Raw genomic sequence first — 21815 nt, 5'->3', positions numbered from 1 at the left:
CATCTTGTTAATAACCATCGTAAGTATACATTTTAGTGGTATCAAGTACATTCACATTATTGTGGAATCATTACCATCATCCATCTCTAAAACCTTCTTTACCATGCAAAACTGATACTCTGTCACATTAAACAACAACTCCCTATTCTACTTCATCTACAGTCCTTGACATCCATCATTCTACACTGTCTCTATGAATTTAACTCATACAGTACCTTGTATAAGCACAATCATGTAGCATTTTCCCATTTGTGACTGGTTTATTTGACTTAGCGTAATGTCTTTAAAGTTCTTCCATGTATGTATCAGAATTTACTTTCTTTTTAATACTGGATAATACTTGTGTTTTATGTAACATCCATGTATTCATGCTATTCATACACACATATTATAGTTTATCCATTCATATGTCAATGAATGCTTGGTTCATTCCCACATTTTGGCCACTGTGAATGATGCTGTCATGAACGTAAGTGTAAAAATATCTGTTTAAGTTCCTGCTTTCAATTCTTTTGGGAAGTTATTATATATTTTTATAATGCATTTTTATTCACCTCTGATCAAAATTAAACAATCCTTAAAATATATAACTAGGTTCCAGAAAATATATATATCGAGTGCATGCACTTTATTCTGTTCTCTGGCTATTTGGCAATTCTTCCAAAATGATGACATGTTTTTATGGATTCTCTTAATCTTGTAAATGTATCAGCTTAAACTCATTCCTGAACATTCCATCAATACAGGCTCCTCCTATAGCAATGCAATAACATATCCTTGTGTCAATATTTTAAATTTTAAAATAGCTTTAAGCTGCAATTGAGCTATTGACATAAGCATGATATGCTACTAGCACATTTTCCAAATATTTAAAAATCCTAAGCTGTCTTCCATAAAATACACAAATATCTAAAGTAGTTTCATAACCGTTAGTTAATTCCTTTAAGACTTTAGCTGCACACAATCAAAGCTTCCTGATTTATATTTTCAGATAATTTTACCATCTTTCCCACAATGGCTATGTTTACATTTTCCTTTAATAACAAATTATTTGATTTCTCTTTCTCAATTACAATTGAAATAATCTTTATATGTAATAATTTATTAATATTACTGATATTTCATTCCATTTATTTGTTTGCCATTTATTTAAAACTTGTCAATTATTATTTTACCAGTTTTTTAATGTTATCAGTAAGTTCTAACTACTTAAAATTTCTTAAGATCTAATATCTTAAAAATAATGCTGCCAAATTGAAACTTAAAAAACTAGTGTTGTTAAATTTTAAAAAATCTGAAAGTGTAAATATTCTTCAGTCAAAGGCATTCTTCTACGAACTGTATTTGTCGTACTCCCAGTTTTTCATTTTATTGTAATTAAAAAAATTAGACATTTAGCCTCTTTTTAATGTGTTGGGATTCTTCAATTTGGAGATTGGAGGAAAAAAGTTATTAAATAGTGACATCCAAATTACATCTAGTATATTGTAATACACTTTGAATTTGCTACTTAAATAGGCTGACATGTGGCAAATGAAATTTAATGTTGACAAATGTAGAGTAATGCAAATTAGCCAAGTAACAGATAAAAAATTATAGGTAATTAAAGTGATGCATGAAGACCTTGAAAAAGACCTTTAAGTGTTTACAAACTTTCAGGAATATTCTCAACAGAAAACAATCTCTATGTTGGTTTTAGAAAGATCAGAAATTAAAAATGTAAAAGTCCAAATACTTCCCGCTATATATTGAGTAATGTTTAATTGGGTAACATGGTTGCAAATTTTAAAAAGTTACATCCTTATTCTGGCCAACTCATGCATCTTCTAGAGGGCAAAGTAATTTTATCTCACTGTAATGCTTTTTAAAAAATATTTGAACATAAAGACATTTCCCTTACTATCTATTAAAATCTAGAGTGCAATTGTAGGAAAAAGACCTGAAGGTATTGCTCGATGTCCTGGCATATAACTCCAATTTAGATATCTACAAGTGAGACAGAAACTACCAGATAGCACTGGTTTCTCATGCTCCCTGATCCCAGGTAAGCTGTTTAAGAGATCTCACTGTCTTAGCCAGGTCAGGAGCTTTGTGTTTTTTCAGTTCACTTCCCTATCCTTGACATGAACATTAGATTAGAATCTGCTATACCTCCTTTCTTTTTTGTCTATAAAATTCTCGAAGGAAAAATCAAACCCCTTGACCCATTACAAAGGAATAAAGTTGATACTGGAAAATTAAACACTTTCTATTTTTGCCACGTTCTTTAATCCTCACAAGCACAGGAAGCTGAAGGAGATTATTTTCTTTATTTCAATTGTCTCTAGCTAGCTAGCTTTTAAGCTCAAAAACTTGATCTGAAAACCTATTCACAGAATGTGACCATCGTGATGCACATGAATTAGAATTTCCTATTTGATATATTTTTCACTCAAATTATACTTAACATGGAGTACATTTTATGGATTAATACAGATATCATATTCGTGTGACCATATACTAAATACAATTAATTGTTTTAAGCATATACAATTAAAAATGGAACGTGTATCCTCACCCTTCTTTGCCACACTATTGAATATGTGTATAAAGGAAGGGGTTAATCAACAAAGATAGTCTCCTGGTCTCCTGAGTTATAAGCACTTAAGAAGAGTAGAAGAAATAAAGCTTAAAACATAAAATTTTAAATGGCTTTCAAAATAAATTTTGGCTTAATGACAGGGATAACAAATAAATAAATAAATAAATAAGAGGTAATATTTAATAAGTATTAGATTTAAATCAAACTTCAATGCTTAGGAATTAAAAATATCTGATGGTTAAGGACTGTGCTTATCTCAGTCTTCTATGTGGCACTTAGCAGATGACTATGTGCATTCAAATACTTAACGGTTTTGATAATGTTAACATACTCTTACATAAACCTTGAGTTTGCTGACACATACAGTATATATTCATTCAATAGTTCAGGGTTTTATAGTTTATAATATGTACATGCATACATTTCATTGCATCTTCATAAAAATGTGGAGCTAAATTAGATATTATTATACTATTCTGTTTTACAGAATATTGTATATTTCATGGAGCATCTTTAATAACAATTGAAAAACAATTATAATTTTGTAATTCAACATATAACTTTAGTCTTGGAATTAAGTGAAGACAAGCTGTTTATAATTCTTCATGAGGTATACATGTATAAATATGTGTCAGTGTTTAGAAACTATGATAACTAAAAATAAAAATCAAAACCAGTAATATCAGGATGTACAAGTATATCTCTGTAATTATAGATATAATTAAATTCACTTATTAATTGTACAGTATAATAAAAATATAATGGGATTTCAACCCTCATTTATTCAGATATTTACAGAGGTAGGTGCTGATGAATATAACATATTCATTAAACACACCTGAGAAAACAAATCCCACATGTATTCAGAAGGCTTACTTTTAAATAAATGACTTTTTTCCTTTTTAAAGAATTCATTTAGCTGAATTCATGTCCATTTACAGTAGAACAATATTCTTCCCAACAGAGTTGAAGAGAGGAGTGCTAATCTTTATTCATAAGGCCAATAAATTTGTTCAAAGAGCACATCTGCTAAAGGGTAAAATGGCTATGAGGAAGATGAATGGTGACTTTGTTTAGCTTTCTAGTGATAGCTATTAAAAAGGTTTAGGCTCACTGATAAAGCTGATGGTATGGCAGGTGAAACACCAGACACAATGCTTTCAGAATTGATTTTATAATTATATCCCCAGGAGCAAAACTGTGCACATAAACACACATACACCACACACACACACAATTTATATTATGCAAGGGAAATATTTTATATTTTTTGTAAGTCCATGTGTGATATTATGGTATCTTTTGGGAAAGTAAACCAACCATTCATAGTTTATAATGCTTTACTTTATTAGTAATATCCCTAGTAATTTTATTACCTTAGTTTTATGGTACCTTATTCTGAAATGTATTATTCCATCTATTCAGCAAGGATAGCAAAATCCTCCTTTACTTCTAACAAGTCAATGGAGACCTGAAAAGTTATGTAGCATTAAAATAAAAGAAACATATTTGTAAGTGGATTATGGGAAGGCATGGATGTCCTTAGAGAAAAAGGGGCTATTTACCATTTGTAATACAGTTGGCACTCCACCCACGGGTTCCACATTGCAAATTCAACTATTCATGGATAGATAACATAGTTAGGCCTGAGATGGTTATATCTGTCCTGAACATGTACAGACTTTCTTTCCCTCACCATTATTCCCTAAACAGTACAGTATAACAACTATTTCCATAGTATTTACATTGCATTGGGTATTATGAGTACTTTATAGATGATTTAAAGTATACAGGAGGATGTGCATAGATTATATGCAAACACTATGCACTTTTCATATAAGGGACTTGAACATTCTCAGATTTGGGTATCTTCAGAGGATCTTGGAACCAATCCTCCATAGATACTGAGGGGCAACTGTACTTTATGTAATCATATACATTTTGGTTTTTGAGTCTCTTGTCTATTATTGTGATTTACATCATAGAAAGGCATTAAAAATCTTCATTCAAAAATGTAAACACCTACATCCGGCTCCCCTCCAATTTTCTAAAATTTATTTTTAATTAGGAGAGAAAATCTCTTTTGCTTATATTTTGCTTTGACCTTAGAAATTGGTAGATTGTTATTAGCTACTAATTTGTACCTAATACTCTTAAGGATAGACTTCTACAGAATTAAATATAAAAACATACTTTTTTCTCTATAGTGTTTAACACAGTTTTAGGATAAAGTTCTGAAAAGGCATGGTGTATAATATAAATAAATGAAGGAACATATTCCAATGTCATATGTACTTGTTGGATTATCAGTTATTATAATTCTGTACATAACACTTAATAATAAAATATTCATTATTTCAGTCAAAACATTCAAATTGTGAAAATAATATAGGCTAATTAGGTAATGGAAGCTTACTGGTCTGCTCCCAGTGGTGAACTATGAATTACTCTTTTTCTATGAGCGTAATGTGCACACATTGTCTCTTTTGCTCTCACACACTCTTTGTCTCTTTAGTTCTCACACTCTCTCAGTTTAGAGGAATACCATCTTTTCTATATGCTGATGCTTTTCAGCATCATCTTGAATTGGATGGAATACCACCTTTTCTATATGCTGATGCTTTTCAGCATCATCTTGAATTGCAGTGAAGAAATACCACTCTAGTTTCTTTTTAAAATCTAATTCAGGCTTTGATTAGTTGTAGATGGGAATCTCATCTAAGCATTATGCTCAACAAATTATTTCAGCTTTTGCTGAAATATTAAATTGTTTAAAATCTTGTTATATCTTGATCAAGAAATGTGTGTGAAGATCAAAATAATCATTACATTATTTTATCTTTTTAGATATACTTTTGTAGATCAGTTAATACCAATTTGATGGTGAGTACACATATAGTAGTAACATTGCTTGGGTGTCGGGCAGATGGGAGTGGGGAGGAGGGGATGGGTATATACACACATAATGGGTGCAGTGCGCACCGTCTGGGGAATGGACATGCTTGAAGCTCTGACTCAGGTGGGGCAAAGGCAATATATGTAACCTAACCATAGGTACCCCTGTAATACACTGAAATAAAAAAAATAAAAAAAAATACTTTTGTAGAAAGAGTAGTTCTCAAAGTAATATTGTTTGATCAGAAAAAAGGGAAGGAGAAAAGGATGAAGGGAGTGGAGGAAAGGAAGGAGGGGAGAGAAAGGAAGGACAAAATGAGGATGAAGGCAATTTACTATGATTATCTGTTCAAGAAAAAGGAGAATTGGATGCAGAGCATGCATCAATTAATGCCCTGGAACTGTCCTGTGTGATTTATAAAGCCTATGAAAATGTAATCATTTTTAAATAATATTACATGTGTTTAATATGCCAAAAAAAAAACCCTAGGTGATTTGTATGTTGGCACCATAAAGTTAATAATTGAGAAATTTTTCCATTGAAATAAACGACAGTGACACACACACACACACACACACACACACACACACACACACACACACACACACACACCCTTATCTAATTTAGGTGAGACTTTGCTTTAGAACTTGACCCTAAAATGATAATGAAAGAGGGGAGAGAGTGAAACTTACACATTTACACTTGTAGGTAATACTTGTGTTAGTCAAAAATGCTTCCCTCACACGTCACCTTTTATTTCTGGACTCTCAGAAGATAACTTCTGCAATTTTTACAGATGTCTGTATCCTTCCATCTGCAAATGATTGCCAATTATTCACTTAAAAACTATTTATTGAGTTTCTACTTATCCAGCCACAGAGTACATAGCAGCCAATAAAACACATTACGTTACATGGAATCCTTTTAGAACTTATATGGAGAAGAAGGGTCCTGAAATAAAGCCCATAAAAAAAGAACACGGAGAGGAAGTCTTCATTCACTACTAGGGGTAGGATGAGTCTGAAATTTAGCAGAGGTACTTAGATTGTTCAGGGGGGAAAAAAAAGAGATGGAACAAAGAAATAGGAAAGTGATACATAGGTGAGGGAAAATGTTCCATTATCAGTTTTTAAAAGTGGATGGTCTAAGGACAAGCAAGTCCAAAAAGTACAGTCTATAAGTTTGAATTTCACAAGAAAATGAAAAATTTAAGCAAATCTGGGACAGTGCAGTCCATGGTTTTAGGTTTCAGGTTCAGAAAAAAAAAATAGATCCTTTTCACTATTGGTTTGGAAGACTTAGTATAGACGTTGGAAAAAAGACTTAAAACCCTTTACCTCTCTTATTCACAACTTAATGTTAATTAATGCCTAGCAAGAATGGTAAGAATATTCTGTAATTTGATAAAAAATAAATAAAGATGAGTCAGAAATTAGAATATGGTCAAGAGTGTAACATTACTCTGAGAGCTCAGGAACAATGAAAATAAACAAAAAAATCTATTGGATTTAGGAACATATAGAAAAGTGGTGACATGAAAAACAGCTATTTGTTGGAGTGAAAGGGCCAGAGCTGGAATGGAGAAGAGAGTAGGAAATGAGGAGCTAGAAATTCTGAGTTAGGTTATTCTTTTGAGATTTGGTGAGTAGGAAGCAGTGGAAGGTGGGAGAAGAACATGTTCTGAGTCATCTGTAACAGTGGTGACCGCAGCAAAATACATGTTTGAATTGTACAGACAGGAGTAAGCTTACAGTAGCAGAACTGAAGGTTAGACAATGAATGTAGATTACACAGGGGAAGAGAGAATTCTGTCTATGAAAAAATGTGAGATGGAAGGAAATATCAAAATGTTAAACATTGATATTGAAAGCACAGACAGAATGAATTTGAAGGTCCAGAAATGCTAGATAAAATTGGTATTCAAAAAATTGCTCAAAGTATCAGGAAGATTAGGTCTTTAATTAAGATATTTCTTGGAGAAAGGAAACCTGAAAGGCTGCTATTGCCCAGGTGAAAGACATTAACTGGTTTATTTAAGGCGTTAAGGTGGTAATAGGCAGAAAGAGGCTTTTATGACAAACCTTCGGGGAAAAAATGACTTTGTATAAAATAATTTTTGATGTGTATATGTGTTTGCAAATATGGATGTGTGTAAATCTATATATGTAAAAATTATTGTTATTTATACATTAATGTACACTTGCGTGTGTGTGTGTGTGTGTGTGTGTGTGTGTGTGTAAAACGGCTATTTAATGTATGGTCACATAGCTGCTTGTGCATATGTACACCCCTTTTGGTAATGTGTGGTTTCAATAGAGAAGGATCAATGTGTTAGCCATTCTTGAAAACTACATACAACATAGTGTATTTAGCGCATATTTCTGCAGTAAATTCTTGTGGAAAGAATGACATCAATATGATTTACGATTTACTATAGTTGTCAACTAGATCCATTTCTAACTGGTATTTTCTTTGCAAGCATTATTACGAAAGAGACATTAATAATAGGAAAATCAGTTTGGCCAGCATTGTTTAATTTAAACTAGTCTCTTAAAATGTCATTTAATTAAATCAATAGTTTTACATGAGAATGCAGCTAAACCAAGCATAAGGTCGTTTTGTAGTCTTAACATGGCCAGACAACAGCCAGCAGCCTCTTCACAAGCACAGTTCTTTCTGCCAACGTCACTTCCTGCACCCCTACTACGGCATGAGCAATATATAGTCCAATCTCTACCTCTGCTGTTTTCTGTTGGTTTGGTTTTGCTTTTATAATGTCTATGAAAAGACCCATGGTTTTGAATTCAGCTATTTAAATACATTCTGAAAAATTAGTAGGCTTTCCTTGAAAGCAATATTTAACTTTTACACAAAGATCAAGATAGGACTAAGAGATATGTGCCCAAAGTATATGCTAACATATAGTTTTAATTGACTATTGATTACTAAACCTTTCAAATATAACTTACTAGCCATGTAAAAATAATAGGCCATCGAATTCCTTCTCTCAGTGTGGTGAATGTGTTGGGGTGTGTGTATGTACGTGTGTAATTTTGAACATTAGTAATTTTAATTAACCTTGTGTGGAGAAAATAAGTTATACTGACATAAGTCTACATATGTAATGTTATGGGACATTAGTTCTGGTACCCCAAATTATTTTCACGAATACATTAATTTTTTCTTAGCTGTGTACTCCCATAAGAAGTTACAGTCAATCATGTAAATATATTACAAAAAAGTGCAGGATAATTACGGCACAGCACAGACGCATGATGACAAAATACTACGGCAAATCCCTTTATAAATAACTGTGTTCTGTACAGAAGACCAAAAATAAAAAACTGTAATATGACACCATAAAATACAAAGAACTAGATTATTCTAATCGGGCTATCCCAATTAGAACTACTAATCCCTGTCATAGAATTTTATGTCTTTGAGAGTGTGGACTGCTAGTATCTGATAAAGATTAGTCCATTTTCTTTATAAAATACTACTCTATTATTTAAAAAATATCTCATTCTGTTTTCAAAATTTTCCACGTGAATTGCCTCTCAAGAATAGAAAAACAAACAAAACATGTACTCTCTAATAATTTGGAGCTAATTGATGGGCACAATAAGAAGTAAAAATCGTTGGAAATCAAAAAGTGGGGAGGTTGGAGGAGGGGAGGGGTAAAAACTCACCTAACAGGTACAATGAACACTATGTGGGTGATGAGCACATTCATAGCCCTGACTAAAGCATTATAGAACCTATCCATGTAACAAAAACATTTGTGCCCCCTTAATATTTTAAAATAAAAAAGAAAGAAAATTGTTTTCTCCAACTAAAAATAAATAAATTGCACATTTTTCTTCATATAGAATGATCAAGCAAGTAATAAAATACTTGATTATTTTTGTAGTTGAGTTTTACTACAGCAATTGTTTAAATTGAAATTTTATTGAATGATAGTAGATTTACATACAGATATGAGCAAAGAATGGAGAGACAGCTAACTGTGCACTCAGTCAATCTCTCTCAAAATTGCAACCAGTGCACTGTTGTTGATACACTGCACCTGGGCTTACTCAACACTTCCTTGTACTCATTTGTGTGCATATGTCTACTTAGTTCTAAATTTCCACTATTTTAACAATTTGAAGTGTACAATTCAGTGGCTTTCAGTATATTCACAATGTTGTGCAGCCATCCCCATTATCTAATGCTAGTTCTGTACGATTTTAGCACCTGTTGGTTCCTGTATGCACTATAGAAGCTAAGACACCAAACCATCTGTCACCCCTGCCCTCTCCATTCCTAACCCTTAGCCACCACCGATCACTGCGTTGGTGTTTTGCTTGTTTTAAATTCTTAGGATGTGTAATCTGAATGACTAATACTACCAATAAAAAAAAATCTAGTAATCTCTGTCTTCGTGATTCTTAACCATTCACCTATTTAAGAATTCTAAGCACTAGGTCTAGGGAGAGCATTTTAATCCGAGTATTTGTCTTTTGTTGGCTCTAGTTATTCAGATCTCTGTGCTTTAATTTCTGTATAACCTCCCATCACCACTGAAACTGCCAATCACCCACCAAGGCTACAGTAACCAGGGGGAGAAGTGGCAAAAGGGACTTAAGGCCACTGCCTCAGGGAAAATAACGTAGAAAACGTAGAATCAGGTTTGTTGACCCTCCTAAGTGTTTACATCACACTATGAATAATTACCATTGTGTAATTAATGTTTTAATTAACTATGCTTAGAGCAGATTTAGGTTCACAGCAAAATTGAGCAGAAAAGGCCAGGCGCGGTGGCTCACACATGTAATTCTCGAGCTTTGGGAGGCCAAGGTGGGAGGATCACTTGAGCTCAGGAGTTCAAGAACAGCCTGAGCAAGACTGAGACTCCATCTCTACTAAAAATAGAAAAATTAGCTGTGTCGCACACCTTTAGTCCTAGCTACTCAGGAGCCTGAGGTAGGAGGATCCCTTGAGCCCAGGAGCTTGAGGTTGCAGTGAGCTGTGGTGATACCACTGCACTCTACCTGGGACGACAGAGTTAAAGGGAAAAAAAAAAAACATAAAAATTTAACACTGTTAGCAATAAGTTTGACACAGCATAGCAACATAGCCAGTTTCCTTAAAAGACCATTATCACCACTTTTTCTTTAATATGATAATCTCTACTTTTAGTGGTGCAGACGGCTGTCCAGTGACCTCCCTTACAGCCAGCAGTGAGCCTCTGATGACCTTTAGGTTAATTACAATATATGCAAAAGTGGCCTCTGTGCAACCGCCTGGTCTTGCTCTTTGAGCAGGGTATGCCCTGCAGTTAGCTACAGTTCTGTCGGTTAGTAGCTGGACAGCACTGGTGATGGGGCGGGGGGAGATAGTGCACCTGCTGAGCCCCTGAGGTAGTATTTGCACACTTAAATGATCGAGAGCATCAAAACTAAAGAAGACAAGACTCCGTGTAGCAGACATATTATCTGGAATGTAAAACAAGAGAAAACACATTTATATGTTTTTAAAAGAACTGTTATCTTTCTTTGTTCTGTTAGAGTAGCCAGATGCGTACAATACCTAAAAAAGAAAGAAAGAAAGAAAGAAAGAAAGAAAGAAAGAAAGAAAGAAGGAAAGAAGGAAAGAAGGAAAGAAGGAAAGAAGGAAAGAAGGAAAGAAGGAAAGAAGGAAAGAAAGAAAGAAAGAAAGAAAGAAAGAAAGAAAGAAAGAAAGAAAGAAAGAAAGAAAGAAAGAAAGAAAAGGCATAGCTGGCAAGGTTTACCCTCAATAATCTATTTTACCTCGAAACTTCTATGCAGTTTTACATGAAGTCATACTAACTGTATAGAAGCTTTAAAAGGAGATTGCAATTTTGGACATACTCTCCAGGAAATACTAGCATCTAATTTAGCTTAAATAATTCAACACAGACAATAAATGAAATGCATTTTTTCAATCATTCAATCTTAGTTTGTTAAAACATCATTTTTGTGCACATACAGGTATGTGTGTTTTAACCTTTTATTATAACTGCAAGGTAGCACGCTCCAGGAAATATACTAATGTACTGTTGTAAAGTTACTTGTTTAAGCTTATTGGGGTTTTGACTTATTTTCACATTAGATTTAGTTTTATATCTGCTTAATTAAACATCTGAAACCATTCTTTTTATTATTGACATATTTCTTTCACTTTTAAATTGTGTACTCCCCATTACAAGAAATGTTTCATTAATTTCAATTACATTAAGGGAGGTATTCTGAAAACCTGTTTTATAATCCTTGACATCTTTTCAGTAACTTTAACTTTCATAGCTTTTATTTCCCTCATCTAGAGTCTAAAGTCAGTTCAATAAATCTGTGTAGTTGTTCATTTTCTTCACAATACATATGACTTGACTTCCTTTTAGTTGCTTAAGCTATTTTTTAGAGCAGTTATAATGAAAGAAATATCTTTACGGGTCTAGGGCCTCAACTTTATAGAGAAATAAAATTTATTTTTCATTATGGAAAATGTAGACTAAAACCTCAATAATTGAGAAAATTTATTTGTTGACAGCAGCAAATTCTAAAATGTTTAAATTCATTTTCTCTATTTACTTTATAACCCCAAATTAAAATTCTTAAAACTGTAGTGTCAAAGTATTGAAAAATGACTGTGACCATCGGAATTTATATACAGGTAAGTATCTACATACCAGTTACATATACAGGTAAGTATTAGGTGAGATACTTACCTAAACATATACAGGTTAAGATCCCTGTACAAGTTATAGCTCTATATGTGTGTTATCTAGGAAATCAAAGTTAAAAATCATGAGAATTCTCCCCAGTACCTACTCTGTGAGCAAGGGCAGTGTAGTAGAAATGGCATTGGAGTTGATACATGAAGCCCTGGCCTACAGCCTTCTAGCAGAGACTATTTAACTTTTGTGGATCTCATTTTCATTATCTTTAAGATCTAAAATCATTATACCAACTATATCCTCGAGGATCATTTTATACAGCATGTGTCCTTAAATTCCCAAAGTGTATCTATATCCCCCTTCTCAGTCATTTTCATCTTTGTGTAAGTGAAAGTGCCTGTTTGTATTAATAAATACAATGATTTTGTCTTAGTTCTCCTGAAGATTAAGGGACATAAGGATGGCAGGGTCTGTGGCAGGAGTCTTGAGTGTTTGCTGAGGACGCAGCTCCTCCTGGCTCACTGTCCAGTGACAGTGGCACTGAGCTCCTCTGCTCTGTCCAATACACTGCTCTCTCCCACCTGCTTTCCTTCTTATTCCTGTGACTCCACGGAGCATCATTCCCTTAAAAGCTCTCTCTGCTCCTCTGCTTCAGTGAGTGCAGCTCTCTCACAGTCACGAGATGCTCAGCTCTGTTGCATCCATAGACTCCTCTCTCACACTGCTGCAAACTGTCAGGGGGTGTACACAGCAGCTCATCACTGGCTATACTTTCTGCTTTCCCAGGTTGTTTCCACCGACAAGGCATAACCAGCTCCCGGCACATCATCTGGCATGCATACAACCCACCATGTCCTGAAACGCACAGTGTGCATGATAAAGCCAATGTCATGCAGGCCCCCACCCACAGAGGTCTTCTGCACATGAACTCCAGTGTGTCAGATTGACAAGGAGTCCAGTCTACCTTTCTCTCAGCTCCTATTCCTGCCAATTATCGTAGAACCCACAGGTGGATGTTAGAGTGTACACGTTTTCCCCTTCTTTTCTGCTGGACCTGAACTCAGGTGTTATTCCTCATAAGTCTGGACAATATCAAAACTGCTACCACAAACTGCTTGCTTCAGCAAAGGACACAATGCCACTGTCCTGAGCACCAGGACCCCAGATGGTACACAAAACTTGGGTTCAGCGATAGCTCCAGTAATACTGGGTTCTCTGCTATCTTCTGGACCCAGAAACAAAGCAGATCATTTTCTAGTGACATCAATGCATTTTTTTCCTTTCAATATATTTGTCTTTTGACATTTTTATTTGATAAATTAAATTTTATAAGGTTATTCTGTAGCTATTGTCTTGTGCTTGGAAATATTTCTCCTTGTGTGATGTTATAAATATATTCTTGTGTGTTTGTGTGTGTGTGTATGTGTGTAGACAGATATCCTAGAAGCTGGGATTTTAATAATTGTTCCTACAAAAAATTACTTTGAGCTATTAATATAATCTATCTTTATATTTAATTTTCCCTGAAATTTTGAAGATTTGCTATTCAATATCCTTCAGGGAAAAAATGAAATGTTAAAAAACTTGCAAAGTAAAGATAACCTTTTTGATGTACTTCCTTTTATTAACTCATATTAACCCACAAGTTCACCTACCATTTAACAGAGACATTTATCTAAGGCATTTAACTCAATACCCACCTCTAAAAAACTGTTAGAAATAATCGACATAAAATCACTAAGGATATAGACTACTTGAACAGTACAACCAACTTGACGTAACTGAAATGTATACAACACTGCACCCAACAACAGCACAACACATACTCATTTTAAGTGAGTATGGGATATTTGCAAAAATATATCAGGACCAAAACAATGCACTTGAAAGGATCCAAATCACACCAAGTGTATTTTCTGACCACAGTATAATTAAATTAGAAATCTAGTAAAAAGTGGGGAAAATTTGCAAATATTCAGAAACTTAATAAATGTCTAAACGACATGTGGGTCAAAGAAAATATCAAAAATTAAATAATAAATTATTTTGAACAGAATCAAAATAAAGACATTTAGGAAGAATTTCAAAGCAATAACAAGTACAATGAATGCTATATGGGTGATGGGCACACTTTTAACCCTGACTCAAGCATTACAAAAGCTATCCATCTTAGACAGGCCCGTAATCCTAGCACTCTGGGAGGCCGAGACGGGAGGATTGCTTGCGGTCAGGAGTTCGAGACAAAAGCTACTTATGTAACCAAAAATATTTGTACCCCCATAATACTTTGAAATAAAAAAGCAATAAATGGCTATACAAAAATGTTTCAAAACAAATGTTTTGAATTAATTATCCAAGCTTTCTCCTAAGGAATCTAGACAAAGAATAAATTAAGAGAAGAAATAATAAATGTTAGAACAGAAGTCAATGACATAAAATGCAGCAAAAAAATGAAAAATTAGTTACGCCAAAAACTAGTCCCTTGAGAACATCAATAAATTTGATGAATCTCTCAGCAGACTGATCAAGAAAGGAGTAAAAAGTTAACAGTATCAGAAATGATAAAATATGTCACTACAGATTCTATATTTGAAAAAGATAAAAAGTGTATATTGTGAATAATTTATGGCAATAAACTTTGCAGTTTGGATAAACTGGACAAATTCCTTGAAACAAAACTGACAAAAACTCAATCAAGAACAAAATGAAAACCTGAATAGCTTTATATCTATTGTAAAACTAAAATTTTAGTTGTATACCTTTACACAAAGAAAACTCTAGGACCACATGGGTTTACTGGAGAACTTTACCAAATACTGAATATCTGGTAGAGTTTGGCAATATTAATGTTAACATATAGTAAATGCTTAAAAATGAAACATCAATTCTACACAAACAATAAATGAGGGGCTGAATATTTCCCAAGTCTTTTTTAAATCCAGTGTTACCCTGATTAAAACACACACACACACACACACACACACACACACTCACACATACCCACACACACCCCTGTCAAAGACTTTACATGACAACTACCATACTCACAGAATAGATTGAAAATGGCTTATTTTATATAAATAAATTCAAACATTCTAAATGGAATTTTAACAAATGTACTTCAACAATATATAAAAAGAATATTACATCATGACCAATGGAAGATTTTTCCTGCTTGTGAATCAATGTAAGTCAACATATTACAAAAACTAAAAGAAAAAAGTCATACAATCATCTCAGTAGATGTAGAAAAAAGCATTTGAGAAAATTTGACATTCATTTCTGCTTAAAAACTCCCAGCATCCTAGAAATAGAAGAGAACTTCTAACATAATAAAGAGCATCTAAGAAAAATGCAAAGAAAGTGAATGCAAAGTTAAATGTCCTCTCCACATAAATTATAACTATGTAAGATAATACGTTTGATAAATAGTTATATTTAACCATCTCACAATGTATATATGATTTATAACATGATGCTGTACACTATACCTACATACACTTCATATGTCAATTAATAAAAAGAAAAAAAGGAACAAAACTCTACAACTAACACCACACTTAATGGTGAAAGACTGAACACTTTCCCCTTAAGAAGGCAGGGAAGGGGTTGTCTATTGTCATCGTTTTTATACAATATTACAGAGAATTCAGTCTGTCTTAGGAGCTGCGAGCATAGTCTGAGCAACACTCTCTATATAATGCCTAAAATGTCAGCAATACAAAACTGGGGAAATGTATGCATTTATGACATAGAATGGAGAAATAGCAAGGTAAATTACAATAAGAAACGAATTTCATCAAGAAGCAGGAGGACCCACTTCCTCATGTACTCATGGTAAAAAATGTTGTATTGCATATATATTTTAAAGACAGGATTTCTTCTATACTTTTGCATTTCAAACTTATCAAATATGAACAAGTTTATTATTGTGGTTTAATTTATGCACACTTTGAAGAGTGACTATCAATAATGTAAACATTGTTAATATTAATATAAGACGGTAATATAATATTATAATTAATTAAACAATTTAAAAATACTGAATAGCAAAATATCTATAGGAATTTTCTCTGGCAAGTGAGTTTGAGGAAATATTATTTTTCTTTTGTTTACTGTGTTTTTTTTAGGTTTTCTGCAATTAGCAAATATAAAATTTATATGTCTATATACAGAGAATACACACATTCACATACACACATATACATTAAGTTAAGGTGTCTAGCACTGTAAGAGATTTAAAACATTAGGGTTAATCCTGGTGCTTATGTAGTTTAAGATTCAGTTGCGTTTAGAAAAGAAGTACATCTTAGCTTAGTTATTAAACAAAAATGTAACTAAGGACCAAAAATAAAATACTCTTGGGGTTCAAATGAATCCCACAGGAAATGGTGCATTTCATAGGAAAGGATTTGAAAAGGCTTTATGGAGGTGATAGCATTTGATGAGAATCCTGGAGACTATAACATTTTGATGTGCAAAAATGGGATAAAAGAGCATTCTAAGCAGTTGAAAGATCATATAGAAAAGCACAACTGGCTGAAACATGAAATGCATTAAAGGAACGATCAGCAGCCAAGTAATGTTCCTGTGGAGAAATAGTGTATCATAATGTGTGAGATGAAAAATTGGTAGCCATTTTGTGGATGACCCTAATTGCCAGAAGGAGAAAATGACACTTACTTTGGTAGGCAATGGAGTTTAAATGCATTAGAACAAGCAGAAAGGGATCTGTCATTTGTGGACATACAGTGAATCAGTATGTTCTTCAGGTTTACCCCAGAGACAGAGCCAGAGACAGGACCCGAGACAGGGCTTGTGTGCAGGAAGTTTTTTGAATAGGAGATGCCAGGAGGAAAGAGTGAAGGAGCAGGAGGGAAGGAAAGCCAGTGTAATTGTGCATTGCTCAGTTTGCTGTTGCATGCAACAGAGGCTCACTCCCACTGTGACTTCTGGAAACTGTGCAGAATTCTCCAGAGAATGGTCTGCATGGTGGACATCAGGATGGGGATGTTATTGGTGGGTTCCCTGACATACCTGTTTGGTGGCATTAACTTACCCACAGATCCATGCTGCACTTGCTTGTATGCAGTTTCTACCTCAGAGGAGGGATTTTCCTCTGAGGCAGAAGTTTGAGATGTGTTTTGTGCTTCCAGTAAGATGTTTTCTGTTTGAGTGTGAGAACCCAAGGATTTGCCCCTCACAGGTGTGGGCGAAACAGAAGTGGACTGAGGGATGTGACACCATGTTTGAGGTTTTAGGTACCTTATCTCATTTGATCCCTACAATGACCTTGTAAAGTAGATATTCTCTCATATTATCTCAACTTAGGTTAAGTATCTTTGACTAAAAAAGAAAAAAAAAGATAATAATATGAAGCTGTACAAGCTAGTGAATTGCAGGACTCTCGCTTTACTCTAAAGGAAAGTTTATATATGAACAAGGAAATTGCATGATCAGCACTGCATTTGAGAATGACTAAGCAGTGTGTCTATAAGGGAAGAATTCATGAAAGACATTATATTATACAACCAAAAGATATTGCACCAAATTAGGAGCCAAGGATTCAAATTTATGGTTAATTATTATTTAACTGTGTAACAATGGCTAAATTATATCAATTATTCATTCATCAGTAATTTGTAATACACAGAGATTGTGTGCTTCTGTTCTAACACCAAGCCAAATGTTGACAATTTATGATCATGTGGCTGTAATAATGGAAAGCAGGAAGCAGGTATGGTTGGCATTATGGAGGAAGAATCTGCTGAATGTATTGATTCATTGGCTATATGCGGGGAAAAAAGGTCAAACTGTGAAACTACAACTTGGTTCTTATTATAATTAATATAGCTTTTGTTGTCACTTTATGGGGAATTACCTACAGTTCATAAGCACTGTCTAATTTAATCCACAAAATACATCTATGATAAGGTTACATTTTTAATTCATACTGCATATAATGTTTTAAGATTTAAGTTAATTGGCCAAGTTCTCATAAGTGGAAAAGTATATTTAACAATATGCTATAATATCAAAGTCAGTGCTCACTATATTGTTTCTAGCTTGATATGTTTAGAAAAATGGACTTGGGGCAGGGGATAGAAACTTCATTTTTTAATATATTTGGGTCCTAATGGTAGGTGATGTCAACTTGATTTTGACACGTTTAGTTCTAAGTGCTACAGAGTAGGGAGAGAATAATTGTGGATATGTTTTGTCAAAACCAAATCAGAGAACTAAAATCTGATGTTATAAATTAGTATGTTGGTTATCATTTAGGGTTAGTCACTTGGATTGAAGATAGCTGTCTTCTCCCTACATCTCTTCACATCATCTTCCCCTCTATGTGTCTCTGTGTCCAAATTTCCCCTTTTTATAAAGATACAAGTCATGCGAATTAGGGCTCACCTTAATGACCTAATTTTAACTGGATTACCACTTTAAAGAATGTATCTTCCAATAAGGTCACATTCTGAGGTACTGAGGATTAGGACTTTAACATCTGAATTTTAAAGGAGCACAATTCAACTTGGAACAATCATGTTCCTGGAAAATAGGAAAGCACCTTGGCAATTCCCTCATGCACAGTAAGTGCCAGGATGGCTATGTGCTCTGGTTGAAGGACCTCAGTGTCCTTTCTCTATGTGTTGGTATTATTCTGTGAATACTTGTAGCCCAATGCTGAGCATTTTAGTTTAGTTTGTTTGTTTAGCTCATTTTTGGTAATTGGGGATTTACAACACCACGTATCACCAGCTCTTTATAAGCAACTATGACTTATTTTATTTGGATGTAGATTACTGATACTTAGAAGAGTGGATATGAGGTACATATTTTCTGAACAAATAAAGTAATGGATAAATGATCTAACTTATAATGACTTTCTTATCTCACATTTTTCACTGTAAATACTCTAAATTTTCACTATTACCTGAAAATGCTATTTCATTGCATATCTTTGCACATACTATTTTGTTCCCTGCTTAAAATATCCTCCTATACCTATGAGAAGATTGTTTTATTCATTTTTTAAAAATACTCCAATAGTTATTAAAATACTTGGTTTATATTAAATGCTCAATATCTGTTGAGCAACTACTGGTTAGTCAACCACAAAGCCCTCCAACTTTATAAACTGGTGATCACTAATAAGGAAAATAAATGTGGCTTTAACTTTTTGCTCTTCATTTTGTTGTCAGTTTCAGTTCACAGACTTTTCAATAAAAGCTCCAGGTTTTTGACTAATTAGCAGTTAGGATAATCACAACTAAAAAACACTTTAAAAATTGAAGTAATTATTACTAATTTTTTCTTGATCTAAATAATATTTTATTCTAATTTGCTGATGCTAGAATACTATGTCATATATTTACATTCATATCATTATGCTTTTTGTAATACTGAATTACTTCTAAATGTATTTTTTTTGGTTTGGTATGTTTGCGCCATTAAAATATTTTATTTCATCCTTATGTAGACGTGTCTACATAAAAGGGAAAGAAATTAAAATACTAATGGCAGAACATGGAATAACATATTCTCACCTCTCCTGATCTTTCTATGATTCATGTCTTTTATGGGACCAGCAGAGAACTACATTTGCATAGTTTAGTCCTCAAGTGCAGTTTTTTTAATGGCTTAAGTCATTTTCAGTGGTGATTTCATAGTGAGTGTTTACCTCCAGTAAAATGCTACTTCCAATGAAATAAGTCCACTGTGAAGATTTCAGGAAAAAAAATCAATGTGAAGCAAAATCAGTAAAGTTAATGTTGCATCTCTCTGGGATGTTATTTTTAGCCATTCTCTTTTTTGACTTAGTTATAATTACAGTACTTACAATCATTTATATATTTCCCATATCAGAGTTGTGGAATAATTCATGTGCCTAATGGTATAATTAATCTCTCATCACAAATGTAATTTCTTACGATAGTGTTTATTATAAAATTATCTTTGATGCTATCAGGGGCACATTCCATCTACTAGAAAGTCATAATGACTTCCTTATCTCACTATGCACCAGCCTCATAACAAACCTGTAGCACAAGACCTAGGACAATGTTGAGCAGCATCTGGTTTTAGGAAGTCAAACCATTGCATATTATTGAAAAATAAATGTGCTTCATGCAACTTAAAGAAAAATATGTCTGCATAAAAAACACAGGCATAAAAGTGCATGTTAATATATTTTACCTATTCATTCAGGGGAAAGAGGAACCTAAACAGTATTAATGAGAATTTTATAAATACCAAGTATCTACATCAGTTCAAATTTATGAAGCATATTAGCCTATGTTCCCTAAATTCATCCAGATGAAAGATATTTTCCACATATACTCAGGCTTCTCTGCCACTCTGTTTCCCACTTTCTAACATCAGCCTCCTCCAACCATCTACATTCCAACAAGATTCCCTTTACATCCTTCTGGAAAAATGACTCTAAGTTCCCTCCAGGTTAATTCATCCTTCGTGATACTGCCAGAAATATCATCTTAAAATATAACCACAACTTGCCATTTCTCTCTTCAAGACCTTAAAGGGAACTTCATTATCTAGCAATTTCAGTACAAACATATATAAGAACTTTCATACTATGTTCCCAACCTGCTGTTCCAAAAGTTTACAGTGAATAGCCTGGACCCTGGAGAGAAACTCCATAGTCCAGAATGCCAGTTCTCTCATGTATGAATTTGGGAAACTACTTAAACTCTTTCTAACCCAATGTTCTCATCTGCACTGTGGAGAAAAATAACACGACCTATTTCATAGGAACGCTGTGAAGAATAAATGAGAAAACAGCCTCATGATTGATCAATGAAGAGATAGTGAGAGTCCCACTACCTCTCATGCACAGTAAAAGTAAATCTAACTCCTTACTCTTTCCTGAAAAACTGTAACCTTGCTCCCATCCGTGTATCTTGTTATGTACTGTTTGACCTGCATTAAGTATCCTCTCAGACTCTTCAAGTACTACTGCCTAAATCCTAATTATTTTCCTAAGGCCAATTGCAAGTGTAAACTTTTCATAAAGCTTTTCTTCATCCAATGCACGGGAAGAAGCTATTTCTATCCTTACATCCTCCTCACATTACTAGTATGTCTATTACTGTACATATCATCTTCTTTATTTTGTTCCAAATATTTGGTTTCCTTTTATTTTTCTACTAGCCTGAAAACCTCTTGAAGGATACGATAACATTCTATTTACATTTGTGTTCCCTGAGCATCCATCACAGAATCAGACACCAATGAGCTACTATATAAGCATATTTTAAATTCCATGTTATCACTATTTCTGGAGACTCTTGAAGAAGGTATATAAAAAGCAAAGGGATTCTTTCCAATTGCATAACACAAATACATACAACAGAAAAATTCTTTCAACCCTCTTTTTTCTCTTTGTCCTCCTGTTTAAATATCCAATTATTATTACAATTTATACTTAAATCAGTTACCAAAAGGTAAGTTGTATTCCTGAAAATTTAGTAACAATAACAACAAAAAACCATGAAGGCATTCAAGAATTAGGTTATTTTGTTTCCGGTTACATTTGGCATTAACATTTTTATGATGAGCTCATAATTGAAACATTATCTTGAGAGAATTTCCAAGGATCAGCCAATATCTGAGACAATAAAAAGCCCCCATGCTTTTCATAC

The sequence above is a fragment of the Lemur catta genome, chromosome 16 (genome assembly GCF_020740605.2).
Source record: "Lemur catta isolate mLemCat1 chromosome 16, mLemCat1.pri, whole genome shotgun sequence".
Classification (NCBI taxonomy): Eukaryota; Metazoa; Chordata; class Mammalia; order Primates; family Lemuridae; genus Lemur; species Lemur catta.
Note: the sequence above shows the minus strand (reverse complement) of the source record.